Source organism: Tursiops truncatus, chromosome 5, assembly GCF_011762595.2.
Source record: "Tursiops truncatus isolate mTurTru1 chromosome 5, mTurTru1.mat.Y, whole genome shotgun sequence".
NCBI classification, from domain to species: Eukaryota; Metazoa; Chordata; class Mammalia; order Artiodactyla; family Delphinidae; genus Tursiops; species Tursiops truncatus.
Genome location: NC_047038.1, coordinates 92921378 through 92946796, shown reverse-complemented (window position 1 = coordinate 92946796; position 25419 = coordinate 92921378). Strand labels below are relative to the sequence as shown.

The 25419-nt window shown below is 37.2% G+C and overlaps 1 protein-coding gene and 1 long non-coding RNA gene across 4 annotated transcripts in view; one reads left to right on the top strand and one right to left on the bottom strand.

Moving 5' to 3' along the window:
- The window catches only part of CNOT6L (CCR4-NOT transcription complex subunit 6 like), a 128311-nt gene that overhangs the window by 6845 nt on the left and 96047 nt on the right, over positions 1-25419 (top strand). The gene's annotated exons all lie outside the window — the stretch shown is intronic.
- The window catches only part of LOC141278802 (uncharacterized), a 36337-nt gene continuing 21131 nt past the window's right edge, over positions 10214-25419 (bottom strand). Inside the window, exons 2-3 of the long non-coding RNA XR_012332080.1 lie at positions 25022-25159; positions 10214-10331 (exon numbers count right to left, since the gene is read on the bottom strand). This is a non-coding gene — a long non-coding RNA (uncharacterized lncRNA). The remainder of the gene's footprint in view (positions 10332-25021; positions 25160-25419) is intronic.

Genomic DNA, 25419 nt, shown 5'->3' with positions numbered 1-25419 from the left:
TGTGTGGGCTTTCTCTAGTTGCGGCGAGTAGGGGCTACTCTTCGTTGCAGTGCACGGGCTTATCATTGCGATGGCTTCTCTTGTTGGGGAGCATGGGCTCTAGGTGTGCGGGCTTCAGTAGTTGTGGCTCACGGGCTCTAGAGTGCAGGCTCAGTAGTTGTGGCGCACAGGCTTAGTTGCTCCGTGGCATGTGGGATCTTCCGGGACCGGGGCTCGAACCCGTGTCCCCTGCATCGGCAGGCGGATTCTTAACCACTGCGCCACCAGGGAAGCCCCATGATTAGGTAATGTTAAAAAAAATATATTTCTGGGCTTCCTTGGATTAATGGATTACTGCAGCATTCTCCTTGCTTATTTCCCAACATCCATTATTGCTGCTTTAACTTCTGTTTCTTTGTAGGCATTGTCACCAGAGAAATCCTTTTAAAATTCTTTCAATATTGCTGAAATTCCCTACTTAAAATCCTTAATAATGTTACTGTTTTTTGGTTGCCTATTATGAGCTTAAGGGTAGGAGTTGGTAAGATTTTTATGTAAAGGGCCGTATAGTAAATGTTTTGGCCTTGTGGGTCATGGAAGATTTCTGTTCTATATTGTTGTTGTTGTTGTTTGTTAAATAAACAATCCTTTAAAAATGTAAAACCATTCATTGCTGGCAAACCAAGCTATAGTTTGCTGACCCTTGTGCTAGGAGATTTACATGAATTAACTTCTTGTTAGAATCCTGGCAAAGTTGATATTATTAATTCCTATTTTATAGTTGAGGAAACTGAAGGTTAGAGAGGCAAATTTGATGAAAGTCACATAGCAAGTAAATGACACAAGAGATTGAATTCAGATTTAGGTCATGGGAATTCCTCAACTTGTATACTTCCCAGTGTATCCTGCTGCTGCTTATTGCTTTTAGAATAAAATGGCGCTTTCATGGCGTTGTATGTAAGGTCCATCACGTTACTGGCCTCTTGTACCTTTCCAGTTTTATCATTTATTACTCCTCCTCCTTCAAACATATTCTCTAGCCTAGCCAACTGAGTGACTTAGATATAGCCTAGTTTGTGCTTTATACATGCCTACAATACCTTATACTCTACGACCTCACTGACTTTCTTAATAACTCACCTTAGATGCTCCCTACTCCAGGAAACCTTGCCTCACACTTCCAGTCTTTGCTTTATGCTTTTTCTCTGCGCTCCCCTAGCATCCTGTGCATTCCCCTTTTATGACATTTACCAGACTGTATTTTGTTTACCTGGTTTATGTCTCTGCTTTCTCGTTAGACTGAGATTTTTAAGGGCAGAGATATACTAAATGTTTAGTATATTTTAGGGGCTTAGTAACTGTTTATTAAATGAATGAATGAATCAAATGGCATTGCAGATGGTAGAAATTACATCAGCAGATACGTAGTAGCAGAAAGGTATGAGTCCAAATCAATAGAATTAGAAATGAAAAAGGAGAAATAAAAACTGACACTGCAGAAGTACAAAGGATCATGAGAGATTACTACAGACAACTATATGCCAATAAAATGGACAACCTGGAAGAAATGGACAAATTCTTAGAAAAGCACAACCTTCCGAGACTGAACCAGGAAGAAATAGAAAATATAAACCAATCACAAGCACTGAAATTGAGACTGTGATTAAAAATCTTCCAACAAACAAAAGCTCAGGACCAGATGGCTTCACAGGCAAATTCTATCAAACTTTTAGAGAAGAGCTAACACCTATCCTTCTCAAACTCTTCCAAAATATAGTAGACGGAGGAACACTCCTCAACTCATTCTACGAGACCACCATCACCCTGATACCAAAACCAGACAAAGATGTCACAAAGAAAGAAAACTACAGGCCAATATCACTAATGAACATAGATGCAAAAATCCTCAACAAAATACTAGCAAACAGAATCCAACAGCACATTAAAAGGATCATACACCATGATCAAGTGGGATTTATTCCAGGAATGCAAGGATTCTTCAATATACGCAAATCAATCAACGTGATACACCATATTAACAAATTGAAGGAGAAAAACCATATGATCATCTCAATAGATACAGAAAAATCTTTTGACAAACTTCAACATCCATTTATGATAAAAATCCTCCAGAAAGTAGGCATAAAGGGAACTTTCCTCAACATAATGAAGGCCATATATGACAAACCCACAGCCGCCATGGTTCTCGGTGGTGAAAAACTGAAACCATTTCCTCTAAGATCAAGAACAAGATAAGGTTCTCCACTCTCACCACTATCATTCAACATAGTTTTGGAAGTTTTAGCCACAGCAATCAGAGAAGAAAAAGAAATAAAAGGAATCCAAATCGGAAAAGAAGAAGTAAAGCTGTCACTGTTTGCAGATGACATGATACTATACATAGAGAATCCTAAAGATGCTATCAGAAAACTACTAGAGCTAATCAATGAATTTGGTAAGGTTGCAGGATACAAAATTAATGCACAGAAATCTCTTGCATTCCTATACACTAATGATGGAATATCTGACAGTGAAATTAAGGAAACACTCCCATTTACTATTGCAACAAAAAGAATAAAATACCTACGAATAAACCTACCTAGAGAGGCAAAAGACGTGTGTGTATGCAGAAAACTATAAGACAGTGATGAAAGAAATTAAAGGTGATAACGAACAGTTGGAGAGATATACCATGTTCTTGGATTGGAAGAATCAACATTGTGAAAATGACTATACTACCCAAAGCAATCTACAGATTCAGTGCAATCCCTATCAAACTACCAATGGCATTTTTCACAGAACTAGAACAAAAAATTTCACAATGTGTATGGAAACACAAAAGATCCCGAATAGCCAAAGCAGTCTTGAGAAAGAAAAACGGAGCTGGAGGAATCAGGCTCCCTGACTTCAGACTATACTACAAAGCTACAGTAATCAAGACAGTATGGTACTGGCACCAAAACAGAAATATAGATCAATGGAACAGGATAGAAAGCCCAGAGATAAACCCATGCACATATGGTCACCTTATTTTTGATAAAGGAGGCAAGAATATACAATGGAAAAAAGACAGACTCTTCAGTAAGTGGTGCTGGGAAAACTGGACAGCTACATGTAAAAGAATGAAATTAGAACACTCCCTAACACCATATACAAAAATAAACTCAAAATGGATTAAAGACCTAAATGTAAGGCCAGATACTATAGAACTCTTAGAAGAAAACATAGGCAGAATACTCTATGACATAAGTCACAGCAAGATCCTTTTTGACCCACCTCCTAGAGAAATAGAAATAAAAACAAAACTAAACAAATGGGACCTAATGAAACAAAATCTTTTTCACAGCAAAGGAAACCGTAAACAAGATGAAAAGACAACTCTCAGAATGGGAGAAAATATTTGCAACTGACAAAGGATTAATCTCTAAAATTTACAAGTAGCTCATGCAGCTCAATATCAAGGAAACCAGCAACCCGATCCAAAAATAGGCAGAAAGGACAGGAATAAAGACGCAGATGTAGAGAATGGACTTGAGGACTCGGGGAGGGGGAGGGGGAAGGGTAAGCTGGGACGAATTGAGAGAGTGGGTGGACTTATATATACTACCAAATGTAAGATAGATAGCTAGTGGGAAGCAGCCGCATAGCACAGGGAGATCATCTCAGTGTTTTGTGACCACCTAGAGGGGTGGGATAGGGAGGGTGGGAGGGAGATGCAAGAGGGAGGAGATATGGGGATGTATGTATATGTATAGCTGATTCACTTTGTTATAAAGCAGAAACTAACACACCATTGTGAAGCAGTTGTACTCCAGTAAAGATGCTTAAAAAAAAAGAAAATGGGCAGAAGACTTAAATAGACATTTCCCCAAAGAAGATATACCGATTGCCACCAGACACATGAAAGGATGCTCAACATCACTAATCATTAGAGAAATGCAAATCAAAACTACAGTGAGGTATCATCTCACACCAGTGATAATGGCCATCATCAAAAATCTACAAACAGGGCTTCCCTGGTGGCGCAGTGGTTGAGAGTCCGCCTGCTGATGCACGGGACACGGATTTGTGCCCCGGTCCGGGAAGATCCCACATGCCGCGGAGCGGCTGGGCCCGTGAGCCATGGCCGCTGAGCCTGTGCATCCGGAGCCTGTACTCTGCAACGGGGGAGGCCACAAGAGTGACAGGCCCGCGTACTGCAAAAAAAAAAAAAAAAAAAAAAAAATCTACAAACAAATGCTGGAGAGGGTGTGGAGAAAAGGGAACCTTCTTGCACCTTTGGTGGGAATGTGAATTGATACAGCCACTATAGGGAACAGTATGGAGTTTCCTTAAAAAACTAAAAATAGAACTACCATACGACACAGCAATCCTACTACTGGGCATATACCCTAAGAAAACCATAATTCAAAAAGAGTCATGTACCACAGTGTTCATTGCAGCTGTATTTACAATAGCCAGGACATGGAAGCAACCTAGGTGTCCATTGACAGATGAATGGATAAAGAAGATGTGGCACAATATATACAGTGGAATATTACTCAGCCATAAAAAGAAATGAAATTGAGTTATTTGTAGTGAGGTGGATGGACCTAGAGCCATACTGAGTGAAGTAAGTCAGAAAGAGAAAAATACCGTATGCTAACACATATATGTGCAATCTAAAAAAAAAAAAAAAGCTTCTGATGAACCTAAGGGCAGGACAGGAATAAAGACACCGATGTAGAGAATGGACTTGAGGACACGGGGATGGGGAAGGGTAAGCTGGGATGACGTGAGAGAGTGGCATGGACATATATACACTACCAAATGTAAAATAGATAGCTAGTGGGAAGCAGCCACATAGCACAGGGAGATCAGCTCGGTGCTTTGTGACCACCTAGAGGGGTGGGATAGGGAGGGTGGGAGGGAGGGAGACGCAAGAGGGAGGAGATATGGGAACATATGTATATGTATAGCTGATTCACTTTGTTATAAAGCAGAAACTAACACACCATTGTAAAGCAATTATACCTCAATAAAGATGTTTTAAAAAGAAAAATAAAAGGTATGAGTCCAGATTCAAGGAGGAGTGGGACATTGAGTTAATATCTGGTTAACTTCCAGAGCTTCAGTGGGAACAAGGAGGTGATAAGGCAAATTGGAGCATGATTATTATGGAGGGGTTTGAATGAGGAATTTAAGTCTTATTCTAGGTTTAATTCTAGAGCACCAAGTGTGTTTTTTACATCTGTAAATTGGGGTTCTCTTAGTAATTCCTGAGTTTTATGTCATAATATCGTTTAGATGATGTTTTATAGGACATGGCTGTATAATTGTTTTGATTAATAGTTATTAATAGTTATTGCAGATATGGCTCTAGAATCAAGTAATTATCAATACTACTATTAAAGACCTTGGGAGCATTGAGTGATTTTGAGAGGCTGGTGGCAGTTTGGAAATAATTATTTAAGAAGTTTAATCTGGTTGAGGTATGCAGAATCAGTTGCGGAGATCAGTGTGGGAGGAGGGAGGCTCTTTTTTAAAGAATTAAAATTAAAATATGAAGTGGTAAGTCAGGAGAGAGATGTGTCAATTGGGATAGAAAAGAAAGCTTTTAAGTGACATCAGTGGTTGAATATGAAGGAAGAAATCAAAGATAACTGAAAAATCAGAAGGAGGATACAATTTGGGGAAGATAATTATGAACTTTATATTAGACAAATTGATTAAAATTGGAATTATTTCTATTTTTGCCTGAATTTAGGCCCTACTTACTTTATGCCTGAATACCCTCAGGATTGGTTTTCCCCTTCCTCCCTCTAATGCATGGGTGTTATGTTTGGATATGGGTGGATGTTTGGTTGTATGGACTCTTTGGCAGTCTGCAGAAGTCTGTGGAGCGTTTTTGGAATAATGATTTTTAGTGAATGAAATAAATAAGATTAAAAAGGAATGTGTTGGGCTTCCCTGGTGGCGCAGTGGTTGAGAGTCCGTCTGCCGCTGCAGGCGACACAGGTTCGTGCCCCGGTCCGGGAAGATCCCACATGCCGCGTAACAGCTGGGCCCGTGAGCCATGGCCGCTGAGCCTGCGCGTCTGGAGCCTGTGCTCCGCAACGGGAGAGGCCACAGCAGTGAGAGGCCCGCGTACCGCAAAAAAAAAAAAAAAAAAAAAAAAAAGGATAGGATTAGCAGTACTAATACATATATAGTATATATTGTGTGTATAAATTGTACACAAACTTAGGTCATTTTTACTTTTATTAGTTTACAAGTTACAGTACTTGTAGCACATTTCACGATTAATCAACTTGGTCAAGAACTATTGCTCCATTCAAATTTTATTCTTAGCAGCTCTTTTATTGAATTTACACACATTTATTCATTGAACTACAGTTATTTGTAAACACTGTTAAATATTCTTTGTGGAAAGCAACTTTAAATACATTTTAGAAAGAGATGGGAAATACATAAATGTTTACAATATAATAATCATTGTTTACCTTTTGCTCATCTTTCCTAGACTATAAGGTGTTTAGGGCAAGGAACATAGTTCTAATAATTAAAAGTAATGGATTTTTGATAAATGTTTATAAAGCATTACATTTTCTTTTAGTCTTTTTGTAAAACAACTTCGAAATAAAATTTTTAAAAACCGTTAATAAAACAATTCACTCTTCTCAAATGGAGAAATAATAGACATGCATTATGTGCAACTGGGTTTTAGAAAATAGCAAATTTTATTCCTTGATTCTGTGATTCTGGGTAACTGCCTATTGTTCCTAGTATGTTGTAAGTATGCTGTCCTCATTTTATCAGCCTCAGAACAAGAAGAAGGAAATTCTGTATTGGTTAGCTCAGGAGGAAGGTAATGAGTTTAAGTAAAAAAACAGGAAATTTGTTCCTCTGTGACCTTTGATGAGTTTGTGAATTTGGCATTTTGACTGCGGGGTTGAATTTCAGAAGAGTTTTATATTTAGTTTGCTTTGTTGCTTTTGCAGAATACCTACCTGCCAAGAAAAAATAGGAATCCAAGTTAAAGGCTCTGCTGCCTTTGTGGGAAATAATGGACAATACTCTTCCTTTTGCTGACAAAATCTGGGTATCTGTATTTTACAATGACTGGTTTTTGCTTTCACATAGAGCCAAAGTATCCTTTTCCTGGAACCAAGCGTGACTCAAAGCCTTTGTAAGTTCTCTTTTTCTTTATCCTTTTAAGCAACTATTTTAGGAGCTGTTTTAAAGCTGACACCCCTTCCCTTCAAACCTTTTCCACTCAGCACAAAGCACCACCTTATTGGCAGTCATTTGTATGAGTAGAGTGGGTACTCTCCTTAGGCATTTATTCATGTCAAAAAGTTAAGGATTAGCTCTGTTGTTTAATGCTATCTGTTTTGGATCAGCCTGAGTCTGCATTGGCCTTTCCTTTTAAATTCTTTCATAATTAAGATGCTGGCACCTAGGAACCCTTTCCTGGATGGAGCTTTTCTTTGTGCCTTATCGAGTTTTATCCCAGACAGAGTTTAGTTACTAAGGCTTTTCTGTTTTATTTCTCTTTTTAATGGAGATTTGTAGATTTAGATATGGTTTTTCTAAATTCTAAACCCTGGTTCTCAGATAAGTAAAACTAGGTTTAACACCTCTTTATGTATATTTTGCTATGTATATCTAACGTTGGAACATTGTGCAATTTGGTTCAGGTCAAAAAGTATGGGACAACTATTATGATTACTGTCAGACTTTAATGTTAGTCAATAAAACGTTGTATTCAAGATTTAATTAAATTGTTTTCCCAAAGAAATAGAAAAGCTAAAACAATTAGAAAAGCTGTTCATTATGAAAAGTGTTCTTTAGTTAAATCCTTATTTTTTTTTTTTTTTTTTTTTTGCGGTACGTGGGCCTCTCACTGTTGTGGCCTCTCCCGTTGCGGAGTACAGGCTCCAGATGCGCAGGCTCAGTGGCCATGGCTCACGGGCCCAGCCGCTCCGCGGCATGTGGGATCTTCCCAGACCAGGGCATGAACCTGTGTCCCCTGCATCGGCAGGCGGACTCTCAACCACTGCACCACCAGGGAAGCCCAAATCCTTAGTTTTTGATACTACTATCATGTTCAGTTTTCTAGTAATGAAAACCAAATGATTTTTTAAAAATAAATTATTTATTTGTGGCTGCATTGGGTCTTCATTGCTGCGCGGGGGCTTTCTCTAGTTGCGGCGACGGGGGGCTACTCTTCGTTGCGGTGCGCGGGCTTCTCATTGCGGTGGCTTCTCTTGATGGGGAGCATGGGCTCTGTGGGCATGGGCTTCACTAGTTGTGGCACACGGGATCAGTAGTTGTGGTGCACGGGCTTAGTTGCTCTGTGGCATGTGAGATCTTCCCGGACCAGGGATCGAATCCGTGTCCCCTGCATTGGCAGGCGGATACTTAACTACTGTGCCACCAGGGAAGCCCCCCAAATGAGTTTTTGAATTAGTGTTTAAATTTTCTTGATGCAATACAACATTCATAATTTATACACAGATGATTTTTTTTGCTTATGTAAACAGACTTAAGGCATTATATTTGTGAAATATTAGTGAATTATTTGATTTTACATACTGCTAGAGAGGCAGAGCCTGAAATTAGAAGGTAGGAGAAAGAAAAGATGAAGTATTTTATTTTGTTATGAAGTATTAGCATGTTACTTCAGTTTTTTTCACATTTAACACGTTGTGCTGAGTCCAGTTTTTCTAGTGGATTTGTTATTTTGAGTCATAGGAACTCTCATACTCTTGACATGCTTACTTTTTTTTTTGGCTGTACCACACGGCTTGCAGGATCTTAGTTCCCTGACCAGCGATTGAACCCATGGCCCCTGCAGTGGAAGCAGGGAGTCCTAACCACTGGACCACGGGAATTCCCTTGATACGCTTACTTTTAAAAGTGTGGCTTATCTAGATGATCTGTGATCCTCTTAAAACTGCCCTTGCAGCCTGTCTTAGTTTGGGTCTGAACATATTTACTCTTTCTTTACAGCAGCAAAGATCTTTTCATTTCTGGTAGGTTTGAAGCAACAGACGTTGCTGTGGATTCTTGTTTACTCTTCGTTTAGATTGCACAGACAACTGATTTAGGAGAACACTTTTCTTTGGGTACTACTTTTTGATTAGGAGATTTAGGAGACTGCTTGCAGTAAACTTTCTGATCTTAAATTGTAGACATCTTTGTGAATAGAGTACTCTTGCTTCTGTTTTTTCCCTTCCCACTTAACTTTAGTAGGTTAACCATGGTGGAGAAGAGGATTTCGAAGGAGAATTTCCAGCATTCAGATAGAGTGACCTTTGATGATTAGTATGTTAAGGAGAATGCTGGAGAATAGACTTTGCGTGTTTATCCTTGAACACTTGCCAGATGTATTGGATAGTTCCCTCTTGACTTCATAATAGCATCTTGAGTACACAACAGGGTGGAAACCTCGTTGTCATCCTGTGGCAATTTTCCTGCTTATCCTGGATATCTTACAACTGCCCTTCAAAGAGGGATGTGAGGTATATTGGAGTTAGGCTGATAGAGAATTTAGAGGACAAGCGTACAAATTTTAAAAATCACAAATCATTTTTCTTATTTATTTTGTCAGTGTCTGTATTTGTGATTAAAGTAGGAAATGAAAGAGAGGAACTGCTAGTGTGAGAATTCATTAGACAAATGGGAACATTGTTTCCCTGTGTTATCTCAAAGTTTATTGAATAGTAAGCCGCACTGTAATGGATGTTACATTTGTTGTGCCTGTATCAGAAAATTGAACTGTTTCTGAGTCAGTATGTACTCCATTCAGGTTACTTGGATTCAGCATGTTAGGGTTACGATTGTAATAGGATTTGGGTATTCCTGGGTATCGTTGATTTTACAATGTTGTGTTAGTTTCAGGTGTACTGCAAAGTGATTTAGGTATACGTATACATATATTCATTCTTTTTTAGATTCTTTTCTCATATAGGTTATCACAGAATATTGAGTAGAGCTCCCTGTGCTATACAGTAGGTCCTTCTTGGTTATCTTATACATAGTAGTGTGTGTGTATTCAACCCAAGCTCCTGATTTCTACCAACCCCCCCACGTTTCCCCTTTGGTAACCATAAGTTCTCTATATATCTGTAAGTCTGTTTCTGTTTTGTAAATAAGTTCATTTGTACCTTTATTTTTAAATTAGATTCCAGATATGACTTACTTCAGTTAGTATGATAATCTCTAGGTCCATCCATGTTGCTGCAAATGGCATTATTTCATTCTTTTTTATGGCTGAGTAATATTCCAACCATAAATCGTTATCCATTGTTCTGTCCTTGGGGACATCTGCTTTATCCATTCCTCTGTCCTTGGGGTTTCTGAGGGGACTGTATATATGAAGAAAAATGGGAATTGAATTAGCAATTCATTAATATATAGGCCTTGTGCTGGGCTGGTTTAAAATTAAGGCCTGTATGGACCTCCTACTCCTCATCTCTTCTGTTTCTAGATCAACTTTTTGAAAATCAATTTGCCTAAGAATGAGTTTGCTGAGATTAGAAAAATTAATTTCTTTCACTCAGCAAAATTATTTTGAAATTTATGTTGCCATGTGTATCAATAGGTCTGTCTTTTTTTCATATTCCATAAAGATCTTTTATTTTAGTTTTTATTCTTTTAACCTTTTTTTTCAAAAAAAATTTGAAGTATAGTTAATTTCCAGTGTTGTATATGTTTCAGGTGTACAGCAAAGTGATTTATATACAGCAAAGTGATTTATATATATAAATTCTTTTTCATTATAGGTTATTACACGATACTGAATATAGTTCCCTGTGCTACATATATAGGGGGTCTTTGTTGTTATTTGTTTTATATATAGTGGTGTGTATATGTTGATCCCAAACTCCTAATTTATCTCCCTGCTCCCCTTTCTATCCCCTTTGTTTTCTATGTTTGTGAGTATATTTCTGTTTTGTAAATAAGTTCATTTGTATCATTTTTTTAGATTCCACATATAAGTGATATCATATGATACTTGTCTTTCTCTGTCTGACTTAACTTCACTTAATATGATAATTTCTAGGTCCATCCATGTTACTGCAAATGACATTATTTCATTCTTTATTTTTTTTATTGGACTATAGTTGCTTTACAGTGTTGTGTTAGTTTCTTCTCTACAGCAAAGTGAATCAGTTATACGTAAACATATATCCACTCTTTTTCAGATTTCCTTCCCATTTATTTCATGTTTTCTTATGGCTGAGTAATATTCCATTGTATATATGTACCATATCTTCTTTTTTTTAATTTTTTAATTTAATTTTTTTTATTATACAGCAGGTTCTTATTAGTTATCCATTTTATACATATTAGTGTATACATGTCAATCCCAGTCTCCCAATTCATCACACCACCACCCCCGACACTTCCCCCCTTGGTGTCCATACGTTTGTTCTCTACGTCTTTGTCTCTATTTCTGCCTTGCAAACCGGTTCATCTGTACAATATTTCTAGGTTCCACATATATGCGTTAATATACAATATTTGTTTTTCTCTTTCTGACTTACTTCACTCTGGATGACAGTCTCTAGATCCATCCACGTCTCTACAAATGACCCAATTTCATTCCTTTTTATAGCTGAGTAATATTCCATCGTATATCTGTCTCACATTTTCTTTATCCATTCATCTTTCGATGGGCATTTAGGTTGCTTCCATGACCTGACTATTATAAATAGTGCTGCAGTGAACATTGGGGTGCATGTGTCTTTTTGAATTATGGTTTTCTCTGGGTATATGCCCAGTAGTGGGTTTGCTGGGTCATATGGTAGTTCTATTTTTAGTTTTTTACGGAACCTCCATGCTGTTCTCCATAATGGCTGTATCAATTTACTCACCAACAGTGCAAGAGGGTTCCCTTTTCTCCACACCCTCTCCAGCATTTGTTCTTTGTAGATTTTCTGATGGTGCCCATTCTGAGTGGTGTGAGGTGATACGTCATTGTAGTTTTGATTCACATTTCTCTAATAATTAGTGATGTTGAGCAGCTGTTCATGTGCCTCTTGGACATCTGTATATCTTCTTTGGAGAAATGTCTATTTAGGTCCTCTCTCCATTTTTGGATTGGGTTGTTAGTTTTTTTGATATTGAGCTACATGAGGTGCTTGTAAATTTTAGAGATTAATCCTTTGTCAGTTGCAAATATTTTCTCCCATTCTGAGGGTTGTCTTTTGGTCTTGTTTATGGTTTCCTTTGCTGTGCAAAAGCTTTTAAGTTTCATTAGGTCCCATTTGTTTAGTTTTGTTTTTATTTCCATTTCTCTAGGAGGTGGGTCAAAAAGGATCTTGCTGTGATTTATGTCATGGAATGTTCTTCCTGTGTTTTCCTCTAAGAGTTTGATAGTGTCTGCCCTTACATTTAGGTCTTTAATCCATTTTGAGTTTATTTTTGTGTATGGTGTTAGGGAGTGTTCTAATTTCATTCTTTTACATGTAGCTATCCAGTTTTCCCAGCACCACTTATTGAAGAGGTTATCTTTTCTCCATTGTGTATTCTTGCCTTTTTTATAAAAGATAAGGTGACCATATGTGTGTGGGTTTATCTCTGGGCTTTCTATCCTGTTCCATTGATCTATATTTCTGTTTTGGTGCCAGTACCATACTGTCTTGATTACTGTAGCTTTGTAGTATAGTCTGAAGTCAGGGAGCCTGTTTCCTCCAGCTCCGTTTTTTTTCTCAAGACTGCTTTGGCTCTTCGGGGTCTTTTGTATCTCCATACAAATTTTAAGATTTTTTGTTCTAGTTCTGTAAAAAAATGCCATTGGTAATTTGATAGGGATTGCATTGAATCTGTAGATTGTTTGGGTAGTATAGTCATTTTCACAATATTGATTCTTCCAATCCAAGAATATGGTATCTCTCTCCATCTGTTTGTATCATCTTAAATTTCTTTCATCAGTGTCTTACAGTTTTCTGCATACAGGTCTTGTCTCTCTAGGTAGGTTTATTCCTAGGTATTTTATTCTTTTTGTTGCAATGGTAAATGGGAGTGTTTCCTTAATTTCTGTTCAGATTTTTCATCATTAATATATAGAAATGCAAGACATTTCTGTGCATTAATTTTGTATCCTGTAACTTTACCAAATTCGTTGATTCGCTCTAGTAGTTCTCTGGTGGCATGTTTAGGATTCTCTTTTTATAGTATCTTGTCATCTGCAAACAGGGACAGTTTTACTTCTTCTTTTCCAGTTTGTATTCCTTTTATTTCTTTACTTCTCTGATTGCTGTGGCTAGGACTTCGAAAACTATGTTGAGTAATAGTGGCGAGAGTGGACATCCTTATCTTGTTCCTGAACTTAGAGGAAATGCTTTCAGGTTTTCACCATTGAGAAGATGTTTGCTGTGGGTTTGTCATATATGGATTTTATTATGTTGAGGTAGGTTCCCTCTATGCCCACTGTCTGGAGTTTTTATCGTAAATGGGTGTTGAATTTTGTCAAAAGCTTTTTCTGCATCTATTGGGATGCTCATATGGTTTTTATTCAGTTAGTTAAAATGGTGTATCGCATTGATTTTCCTATATTGAAGAATCCTTGCATCCCTGGGATAAATCCCACTTGATCATGGTGTATGATCCTTTTAATGTGTTGTTGGATTCTATTTGCTAGTATTTTGTTGAGGATTTTTGCATCAGTGTTCATCAGTGATATTGGTCTGTAATTTTCTTTTTTTGTAGTATCTTTGTCTGGTTTTGGTATCAGGGTGATGGTGGCCTCATAGAATGAGTTTGGGAGTGTTCCTTCCTCTGCAAGTTTTGGAAGGGCTTGAGATGGATAGGTGTTAGCTCTTCTCTAAATGTTTGGTAGAATTCACCCGTGAAGCCATCTGGTCTTCGACTTTTGTTTGTTGGAAGATTTTTAATCGCAGCTTCAATTTCATTACTTGTGATTGGTTTGTTCATATTTTCTATTTCTTCTTGGTTCAGTCTCGGAAGTTTATACCTTTCTAAGAATTTGTCCATTTCTTCTAGGTTGTCCATTTTATTGGCATAGAATTTCTTTTAGTAGTCTCTTAAGATGCTTTGTATTTCTGCAGTGTCTGTTGTAACTTCTCCTTTTTCATTTCTTATTTTATTGATTTGAGTCCTCTCCCTCTTTTTCTTGATGAGTCTGGCTGATGGTGTAACAATTTTGTTTATCTTCTCAAAGAACCTGCTTTTTGTTTTATTGATCTTTGCTATGGTTTTCTTTGTTTTTATTTCATTTATTTCCACTCTGATCTTTATGATGTCTCTCCTTCTACTAACTTTGGGTTTTGTTTGTTCTTCTTTCTCTAGTTCCTTGTGGTGTCAGGTTAGATTGTTATTTGAGATGTTTCTTGTTTCTTGAGGTAGGCTTGTATTGCTATAAACTTTCCTCTTAGAACTGCATTTGCTGCATCCTATAGGTTTTGGATCGTCGTGTTTTCATTGTCATTTGTCTCTAGGTATTTTTTGCTTTCCTCTTTGATTTCTTCAGTTATCTCTTGGTTATTTAGTAATGTATTGTTTAGCCTCCAGTGTTTGTGTTTTTTATGTTTTTTTCCCTGTAATTGTTTTCTAATCTCATAGCGTTGTGGTCAGATAAGATGCTTGATATAATTTCAGTTGTCTTAAATTTACTGAGGCTTGATTTGTGACCCAAGATGTGATCTATCCTGGAGAATGTTCTGTGCGCACTTGAGAAGAAATGGTAATCCGCTGTTTTTGGATGGAACATCCTATTAATATCAATTAAATCTATCTGGTCTATTGTGTCATTTAAAGCTTGTCTTTCTTATTAATTTTCTGCTTGGGTGATCTGTCCATTGGTGTAAGTGAGGTGTTAAAGTCCCCCAGTATTACTGTGTTACTGTTGATTTCCTCTCTTATAGCTGTTAGCAGTTGCCTTATGTATTGAGATGCTCCTATGTTGGGTGCATATATATCTATATTTGTTATATCTTCTTGGATTGATCCCTTGATCATTATGTAGTGTCCTTCCTTGTCTGTTGTAACGTTCTTTATTTTAAATACTGTTTTATCTGATATGAGTACTGCTATTCCAGCTTTCTTTGGATTTCCATTTGCATGGAATATCTTTTTCCATCCCCTCACTTTCAGTGTGTATGTGTCCCTAGGTCTGAAGTGGGTCTGTTGTAGACAGCATATATACGGGTCTTGTTTTTGAACCCATTTAGCGAGCCTGTGTCTTTTAGTTGGAGCGTTTAATCCATTCATGTTTAAGGTAATTATTTTTTTATTTTTATTTTTTTTTGTGGTACTCGGGCCTCTCACTGTTGTGGCCTCTCCCGTTGTGGAGCACAGGCTCTGGACGCGCAGGCTCAGCGGCCATGGCTCACGGGCCCAGCCGCTCCGCGGCATGTGGGATCTTCCCGGACCGGGGCACTAACCCATGTCCCCTGCACCGGCAGGCGGACTCTCAACCACTGCGCCACCAGGGAAGCCCTATTGGGTTTGTTTTTGCAGGTCCTTTTCTTCTCTTGTGTTTTCCACTTAGAGAAGTTCCTTTAGCATTTGCTGTAGAGCTGGTTTGGTGGTGCTGAATTCTCTTAGTTTTTCTTGTCTATAAAGCTTTTGATTTCTCCATTGAATCTGAATGAGATCCTTGCTGGGTAGAGTAATCTTGGTTGTAGGTTCTTCCCTTTCATCACTTTAAATATATCATGCCACTCTTTTCTGGCTTGTAGAGTTTCTGCTGAGAAATCAGCTGTTAATCTTATGGGAGTTCCCTTGTATGTTATTTGTCATTTTTCCCTGTTGCTTTCAATAATTTTTGTTTCTCTTTAATTTTTTTCAGTTTGGTTATTATGTGTCTCGACCTGTTTCTCCTTGGATTTGTCCTGCCTGGGACTCTCTGTGCTTCCTGAACTTGGGTGGCTCTTTCCTTTCCCATGTTAGGGAACTTTTCGATTATAATCTCTTCAAATATTTTCTCAGGTCCTTTCTCTCTGTCTTCTCTTTCTGGGACCCCTATAATGCGAACGTTGCATTTAATGTTGTCCCAGAGTTGTTGTAGGCTGTCTTCATTTCTTTTCATTCTCTTTTTTTTATTCTGTTCTGTGGTAGTGAATTCCACCATTCTGTCTTCCAGGTCACTTATCTGTTCTTCTGCCTCAGTTATTCTGCTATTGATTCCTTCTAGTGTAGTTTTCTTTTCAGTTATTGTATTGTTCATCTCTGTTTTTTAAAATTTTTAGGTCTTTGTTAAACATTTCTTGCATCTTCTTGATCTTTGCCTCCATTTTTTTTTCCGAGGTCCTGTATCATCGTCACTCTTATTATTCTGAATTCTTTTTCTGGAAGGTTGCCTATTTCCACTTCACTTAGTTTTTTTTCTGGGGTTTTATCTTGTTCCTTCATGTGGTACATAGCCCTCTGCCTTTTCATCTTGTTTGTCTTTCTGTGAAAGTGGTTTTTGTTCCACAGGCAGGATTGTTGTTCTTCTTGCTTCTGCTGTCTGCCCTCTGGTGGCTGAGGCTATCTAAGAGGATTGTGCAAGCTTCCTGATGGGAGGGACTGGTGGTGGGTAGAGCTTGGTGTTGCTGTGGTGGGTAGAGCTCAGTAAAACTTTAATCCACTTGTCTGCTGATGGGTGGGGCTGGGTTCCCTCCCTGTTGATTGTTTGGCCTGAGGTGACCGAACACTGGAGCCTACCCTGCGCTTTGGTGGGGCAAATGGCAGACTCTGGGAGGGCTCACGCCAAAGAGTACTTCCCAGAATTTCTGCTTCCAGTGTCCTTGTCCTCACAGTGAGCCTCACTACAGCCACCCCCCGCCTCTGCAGGAGACCCTCCAGCACTATCAGGTAGGTCTGGTTCAGTCTCCTATGGGGTCACTGCTCCTTCCTCTGGGTCCTGATGTGCACACTAGAGTTTCACATTAGAGTTGTCTCTGGATATATGTCCAGGAGTGGGATTGCTGGGTCATATGGTAGTCTATGTTTAGTTTTTTAAGGAACATCCATAGTGTTCTACATAGTGGTTGTACCAATTTACATTCCTACCACCAGCATAGGAGGGTTCCTTTTTCTCAACACCCTCTCCAGCATTTATTATTCATAGACTTTTTGGTGATGGCCATTCTGACTGCTGTGAGGTGATAACCTAATTGTAATTTTGATTTTCCTTTCTCTAATAATTAGCAATGTTGAGCATCTTTTCACGTGCCTGCTTGCCATCTATATGTCTTCTTTGCCAAAATGTCTAGGTCTTCTGCCAATTTTTTGCTTGGGTTGTTTTTTTAATATTAAGCTGTATGAGCTGTTTGCATATTTTGGAAACTAAGCCCTTGTCGGTTGCAGTGTTTGTACATATTTTCTCGCAGTCCATAGGTTGTCCTTTTATTTTGTTTATGGTTTCCATTGCTTTGCAAAATCTTTTTAAGTTTAATTAGGTTTCATTTCTTTATTTTTGTTCTTATTTTCATTATTCTAAGAGGTGGATCCAAAAAAATATTCCTGTGATTTATGTCAGAGTGTTCTACCTATGTTTTCCTCTAGGAGTTTTGTAGTATTGGTCTTACATTTAGGGCTTTAATCCATTTGAAGAGATTGTCTTTTCTCCATTGTATATTCTTGCATTCTTTATCGTAGATTAGTTGACCATAGATGCTTTGCTTTACTTCTGTGCTTTCTGTCCTGTTCCATTGATCTATATTTCTGTTTTTGTGCCAGGACCATGCCATTACTGTAGCTTTGTAATATAGTTTGAAGTCAGAAAGTGTGATTCCTTCAGCTCCGTTCTTCTTTCTCACTATTGTTTTGGCTATTCGGAGTCTTTTATGTTTCCATACAAATTTAATTTTTTTCTAGTTCCATAAAAAATGCACTTGGTAATTTGATAAGGATTGCATTGAACCTGTAGATTGCCTTGGGTAGTATGGTCATTTTAACAATATTGATTCTTCCAATCCAAGAACATGGTGTGTCTTTCCATCTATTGTGTCCTCTAATTTCTTTCATCAGTGTCTTATAGGTTTTGGAGCACAGGTCTTTTGCCTCCTTAGGTAGGTTTATTCCTAGGTATTTTATTATTTTTGATGCAGTGGTAAATGGGATTGTTTCGTTAGTTTCTCTCTGGTATTTTGTTGTTTGTGTATAGAAGTGCAGCAGATTTCTGTGTATTATTTTTGTATCCAGCAGCGTTACCAAAGTCATTGATGAGCTGTAGTAGTTTTCTGGTAGCATCTTTAGGATTTTCTATGTATAGCATTGTGTCATCTGCAAACAGTGACAGTTTTACTTTTTCTTTTCCAGCTTGGGTTCCTTTTATTTCTTTGTCTTGTCTGATTGCTGTGGCTAGGACTTCCAAATCTATGTTGAATAAAAGTGGTGAGAGTGTCCATCGTTGTCTTCTTCCTAATCTTAGAGGAAATGCTTTAAGCTTTTCACTCTTGAGTATGATGTTAGCTGTGGGTTTGTCATATATGGCCTTTATTATGTTGAGGTATGTTCCCTCTATGCCCACTTTCTGAGAGTGTTTATCATAAATTGATGTTGAATTTCATCAAAAACTTTTTCTGCATATATTGTTTATATTTTCTTTGTTCTTCAGTTTGGTGTATCACGCTGATTGGTTTGCACATATTGAAAATCCTTGCATCCCTGGAATAAATCCCACTTGATTATGGTGTATGATCCTTTTAATGTATTGTTGGATTTAGCTTGCTAGGTGGGGATTTTTTTTTCTTTTTCTTTTTTTTTTTTTGCGGTACGCGGGCCTCTCACTGTTGTGGCCTCTCCCGTTGCGGAGCACAGGCTCCGGACGCACAGGCCCAGCGACCATGGCTCACTGGCCCAGCCACTCAGCGGCATATGGGATCCTCCCGGACCGGGGCACGAACCCGTGTCCCCTGCATCGGCAGGCGGACTCCCAACCACTGCGCCACCAGGGAAGACCGCTAGGTGAGGATTTTTGCATTTATGTTCATCAGTGATATTGGCCTGTGATGTGTGTGTGTGTGTGTGTGTGTGTGTGTGTGTGTGTGAGATAGCTTTCTGGTTTTGGTATCAGGGTGATAGTGGCCTCATAGAACCTTCTTCTGGAATTTTTTTTTGAGATAGTTTCAGAAGAATAGGTGTTAAATCTTCTATACATGTTTTATAGAATTCTCCTGAAGCCATATGGTCCTGAACTTCTGTTTGTTAAGAGTTTTAAAATTACTGATTCAATCTCAGTACTGGCAATTGTTCTGTTTGTATTTTCTATTTCTTCTTGGTTCATTCTTGGGAGACTGTACCTTTCTAAGAATTTGTCCATTTCTTCTAGGTTGTCCATTTTATTAGCATAGTAGTTGCTCATAGTAGTCTTTTATGATTCTTTGTATTTCTGTGGTGTCGGTTGTAACTTCTCCTTTTTCATTTCTGATTTTACTGATTTGGCCCCTCTCCCTTTTTTCTAGATGAGTCTGGCTAAAGGTTTATCAGTTTTGTTTATCTTTTCAAAGAACCAGCTTTTAGTTTCATTGGTGTTTTCCTATTGTTGTTTTAGTCTCAATTTCATTTATTTCTGCTCTAATTTTTATGATATCTTTCCTTCTACTAACTTTGGGTTTCCTTTCTTCTTTCTCTAGTTGCTTTAGATATAACGTTAGGTTGTTTTTTTGAGGTTTTTCTTGTTTCCTGTGGTAAGCTTGTATAACTATAAACTTCCCTGTTAAAACTGCTTTTGCTGTGTCCCGTAGGTTTTGGATCGTCATGTTTTTGTTTTCATTTGTCTTTAGGTATTTTCTTATTTTGTCTTTGATGTTCTCAGTGATTCGTGGTTGTTTAGTAGCATATTATTTAGCCTCCACGTGTTTGTGTTTTTTGCAGGTTGTGTTTATGTGTGTGTGTAGTTGATTTCTAGCTTCATAGCATTGTGGTTGGAAAAGATGCTTGATATGATTTCAGTTTTCTTAAATTTACCAAGGCTTGCTTTGTTGCCGAGCCTGTGATCTATCCTGAGAATGTTCCATGTGCACTAAATGTATTCTGTTGGTTTTGGATGGAATGCTCTGTAAGCATCAGTTAAGTCTATCTGGTCTTATGTGTCATTTAAGGCCTGTGTTTCCTTGTTGATTTTCTGTCTGGCTAATCTATCCATTGATGTGAGTGGGTTGTTAAAGTCATCCACTAGTATTGTGTTATTGTCAATTTCTCCTTTTATGTCTGTTTACATTTGCCTTATATATTGAGGTGCTCCTCTGTTGGGTGCATATATATTTACAATTGTTATGTGTTCTTCTTGGATTGATCCTTTGATCATTATGTATTAATAGTATAGGTCATTCCTTTTTTATTGCTGAGTAGTACTTCATTTTTTGTGTTTACCACATTCTATTTATTAGGCTGTTGATAGACATTTAGGTTATTTCCAGTTTTTGGCTATTACAGATAAAACTGTCAAGAACATTTGGTTTCAGTTAAGTCTTTGAGTGTACGTGTGTTTTAATTTTTCTTGAGTAAATATCCAGCAGTGAAATGTCTGTGTCATTTGATAGGTATGTATTTAACATGTAACTTTTTAAGAAACTGTGAAACTGTTTTCCAATGTGGTACTATTTTTCATTTTACCTGCATTGTTTGACAGTTCTCGTTGCTCCACATTCTCACCTGGTCAGTCTTTAAATTTTAGCCGTTCTAGTAGATGGTATCTCATTGTGGTTTAATTTTAATTTCTCTAATGACATTGAGTATTTATCATGTGCTTGTTTGCTATCCGCATATCTTCTTTGGTGAAGTATATATTAAGATGATTTGTCCGTTAAGAAAATTTTCTTATTATTGATTTTTGAGAATGCTTTGTTTATGCTGGATAGTACATTTTTTTATTACACATATGATTTGCAAATATTTTCCCCAGTCTGTGGATTGATTTCTCAGTTTCCTACTAATGATTTTCAAAGAATGAAAGTTCTTGATTTTTATCAAGGTCAACTTACCAGTTTTTTGCTTGATGGGTCATGTTCTTATTCTTTTGCTTAAGAAATCTTTGCTAAACTCATGATTATGAATTTTCTCCTGTGTTTTCTTCTAGATATTTTGTAATTTTAGCTTTTTTTTTTTTTTTTTTTTTTTGTGATACGCAGGCCTCTCACTGTTGTGGCCTCTCCCGTTGTGGAGCACAGGCTCTGGACACGCAGGGTCAGTGGCCATGGCTCACAGGCCTAGCCACTCTGTGGCATGTGGGATCTTCCCAGACCAGGGCACGAACCCACGTCCCCTGCATCGGCAGGCAGACTCTCAACCACTGCGCCACCAGGGAAACCCATAGCTTTTATGTTTATAGTTCTCTGTGCCTCTCTAAAATAGAGATAATGAAAACACCTACAACTTAGAGTAGTTCTGATTACTAAGTGAATTAATAATACATGTAAATTAATACTTGTTAGCGAATTTGAGTTAATTCTTGTATATGGTATGAAGTAAAGTTTGAGATTCATTAGTTTGAGTATGGCAATCTAATTGCTCCAGCACTACTTGTTCAATATTATCCTTTCCCTATTGAATTGCCTTGGTGTCTGTGTTTTAAATTAATTGACCATATATATGTGAATTTACTTCTGGACTCTCTATTCAGTTCTCTTCATCTATTTGTTTGTCTTTATGCTAATACCGTGTCACCATGATTACTGTACCTTTATAATAACTCTTGAAATCAGATAGTATAAGTCTTCTATTTTATTTTTCCTTTGCTAAGTTATTTTGGCTGTTCCAGGTCCTTAAGATTTCTATATAAATTTTAGCATAAGCTTGTCAATTTTTATAAAAACTACCTGCTGGGATTTGATTGGGATTATAGTGAATCTGTAGGTGAATATGAGGAGAATTAACATCGTAACAGTGTTGAGTCTTATGTTCTATGAACATGCTGTATATCTTCATTTACTTTAGCTCTAAGTTTTCTCAGCAGTGTTGTTGTTTTCAGTTTACAGGTTTTGCACATCTCTTTTTTCATATTAATCTCTAAGTATTGTATAATTTTTGGTGCTACTATAAATGGTATTTTAAAAATGCAGTTTTGGAGGGGGGATATATTTGTATCATATCCTGCCACCTTGCTAAACTTATTAGGTCTAGTAGCTTTTTTTGTAGAATCTGTGGGATTTTCTACATATAAACAATTGTGTTATCTGAGAATAAAGATCGGTTTTTACTCCTCCTTCTAGTCACAATGACTTTTATGTCTTTTTCTTGCCTGATTGCATGGGCTAGGACCATCCATACAAAGTTGAAAAGAAGTGAAACATTGCCTTGTTCCTGATCTTAGCAGGAAAGCATTCAGAGTTTCACTATAAGTATGTTTTTCATAGATGCCATTTATCAGGCTGAGTATGTTTCTTTTTATTTTTGAAATGAGAGTTTTTTTCTTTTCAAATAGGAATGGCTGTTAGATTTTTTAAAATGTATTTTGTGCCTTTGTTGAGGATTTTGTGTGTGTGTGTGTATTTATTGTATATACTAGTCTGGATATAGGTGGATTATATAGTTTTTTTTTTTTTTTTTTTTACTGTTAACCTTGCATTTCTGGGATAATCACCACTTGCTATGATATATCATCCTTTTGATATATTACTGGATTCAATTTGCTAAAAATTTTAAAAACATTTCATGTACTGTCTGGTTTTGGTATTAGGGTAATATTCATCTCAACTTTGTGGAAGAGTTTGGGTAGAATTTGTATTTGTCTTCCTTAAAGACTAACTGTGGTTGAGAAGTACTGGACTACATATGATCTCTGTTTCCTTCTATTTCTAAAATTTACTTTTGTTCTTTTCATGTAATAGGATGCATACATTCTTATAAATAAAGAGCAGTTCCTGTGTTTTATTATTTAATGAATGAAGTTCTTTGGAGGTGGAGTGGGAGAAGTAAATTAGTTTTGCTAGGTACAGGAAAACTAATTTGGATTTGGATTTGGATTTGATTTGGATTTTTCAGTGAAGCAGAATTGACTCCAAGGAACGGAGGATCTGTAAGAGAGGGGAAGGCAGTGGTGTGCTACAGTGGTGTGCTGGAGTTGGCTTGTGCTTGTTTGAGATGGCCAGTTGTTCATTTTTAAGGTATTTTGCAAGCCAGTTATTAAATACAACCTATTGAAAATTAAATTATGTAATAATTAAATCATATTAGAAACAAAGATAATACTCAAAACTCATCAATTACTAATTATTTTGCTATTGTGTCTATACTCTTGAGATTATTTACTTCTGAAATACAACCTAAAGCTGTGTTTACTGGGTATCCTATTGATAACTTGAAATTTGCTATTCATGTGGGAGATTTACAGATAAGCAAATGCTACAAATAGAGCTCAGTTTGTTAATTGTGTACTGTTAGGAAATGATGGAGCAAATATTATTAATCCAGATTAAACTTTAATGTTCTGAGTCTGTTGTGAGTAGCACAAAAAAATTAAGGAAATATTTTTGCAGTATTAGACAACCATTATCAGCAAAGAAATTTCTCATGTTATTGACAAAAATAAGTAAAGTTCTGATATTTATTGTTTATCTTTTTAATGTAAATGAAATTGTTAACCATAATTCATGTTGGAACTGCATTCATTTGTCATTTGCTACCATACGTTAGTTACAGAAACAAGAATTCAGTAACAAATGAACTGAAACATTGTGTGAGTCAATTGGTTACATGAAATTTACAATAATGAGTATTGTATATTTTTTGATTATTTGTTAATTTTGTGGCACATTTTAATTTAGTGAAATTCATAACAAATTGCACACACACCCCCCACATACACATCCTCACACCACACACTCTTCCCCACCAAAAGAGCTTATCTGTCATCTGAAGTGGAGCAATTCCTGTAGTTAGTTATATTGGCTGTGTCTTTCTCAGCTTCCCTGTCCAACACTCAGCAATTGATGGCTACTCTTTAATACTCAAGAGAAGGCTCTAGTTATTGTGAAGTTTCTCTTTGCCCTCTTCCTCTGTTCTCAGACTTTCCCAGGTCCAGCATATGAAGCAGTAATGGTGTGTTGGATAAGACTGAGACTGTAGGACCAGACTGCTTGGGTTAAATCCCAGCTCTGCTGCCCACTAGCCATGTAACCAGAGGCAAGTTTGTCTTGCCTCTCCAAAATAGAAATAATTAAAGCACCTACAACTTAGAGTATTTGTGATTACTAAGTGAATTAATATATGTAAAACACTGTGGATAATGTTTTCAGATGGTTGGTGCTCATTGAGTAGTAGCTATAGCCTGATATTTGTCTCTATGTGGAAATTGCTGAGATACTCAGCCTTTGGTGGAATAACTATCTGCTTGTCTTAGCACCTGGAGACAACTTTAATTGGCTAGGATGTCCTTAGCCAAGAATTTAGGAATAAATGTAACTCATAATTTAACTCATAACCTTTGACTTTTTCCTTTCTATCATAAGAGATTTTTTTGCAGTAGTACTTGATTTCTCTAAACACTTGTTTAACATACACTATACTCTGGACTCAGTTTTTGTGCAGGATTCTCAACCTTAGCACTATTGACCTTTTGAGTCAGATATTTCTTGTGTGAGGGCCTGTCCTGAGTAGGATGTTTAGCAGTATCCATGACCTCTACTCATTAGCAGCATACCCCCCAAGTCATGACAACCAAAGATAAGTCTGTACATCGCCAAATGTCTCCCGAGGGGCAAAATCACACCTGGTTGAGAACTACTTTTTTAGAGGGGACTTCAGGTGTGTGCTGTGATATGAGACTGTGATTTGTTTTAGTATTTCTTGGAGAGAGCCATGACAGTTTTATTAATCAGTACTTATTTTTCAAGATTGCCACTAATTTTATTCAATAGATCTTTCTCATATTTTCACTTTAGCATAGCTGCTTGATTAGTTGCTGCTACTGGGATTGGTCGGTAGGGTATCTCTCTTTTTTTGGTGACTGCTCAAACTGATGGCTTGAAAAAATCTTTTCTTGCCCATGAAGGTGCAGTGGATTTAGGCATCTAGGGAATTTTTCAATGGATAACAGCACCCAGGTCTAAACTTTTTTGTATGTTATTGCATTTTGTTTTCAAAAAAAGAGATAGGAAGTCACCTGTCTTATGATTCCACTTCTTATGCTGTGTTCAGAGGTGGCTGGGAAAACAAGTATATCCTACCCCCAAAAAGGAAATTTTTTGCTTGGAGGTAGTCTGTTGTCCTTAGGTATTCATAAGTGACCTTTAAACAGGATCTTAAAAAGAAAAAGAAAAGAAATAACAATGCAAGGTATTCTATTTGAATTAAAATTACTGAACAACTTAAGAGTAAATACAGTGAAAAGTGTTATTGGCAGTAAGTTTTTAAACATGCTTTTGAATATGATCTTTATGCTTCAGATATGTGTGTGTTTATGTACATTTTCTGGGAAGAATGTGGTTTTGAATCTATAAATTAAAAACAGTGTTTTTTTTAAATTTATTTTAATTTTATTTTTGGCTGCATTGGATCTGT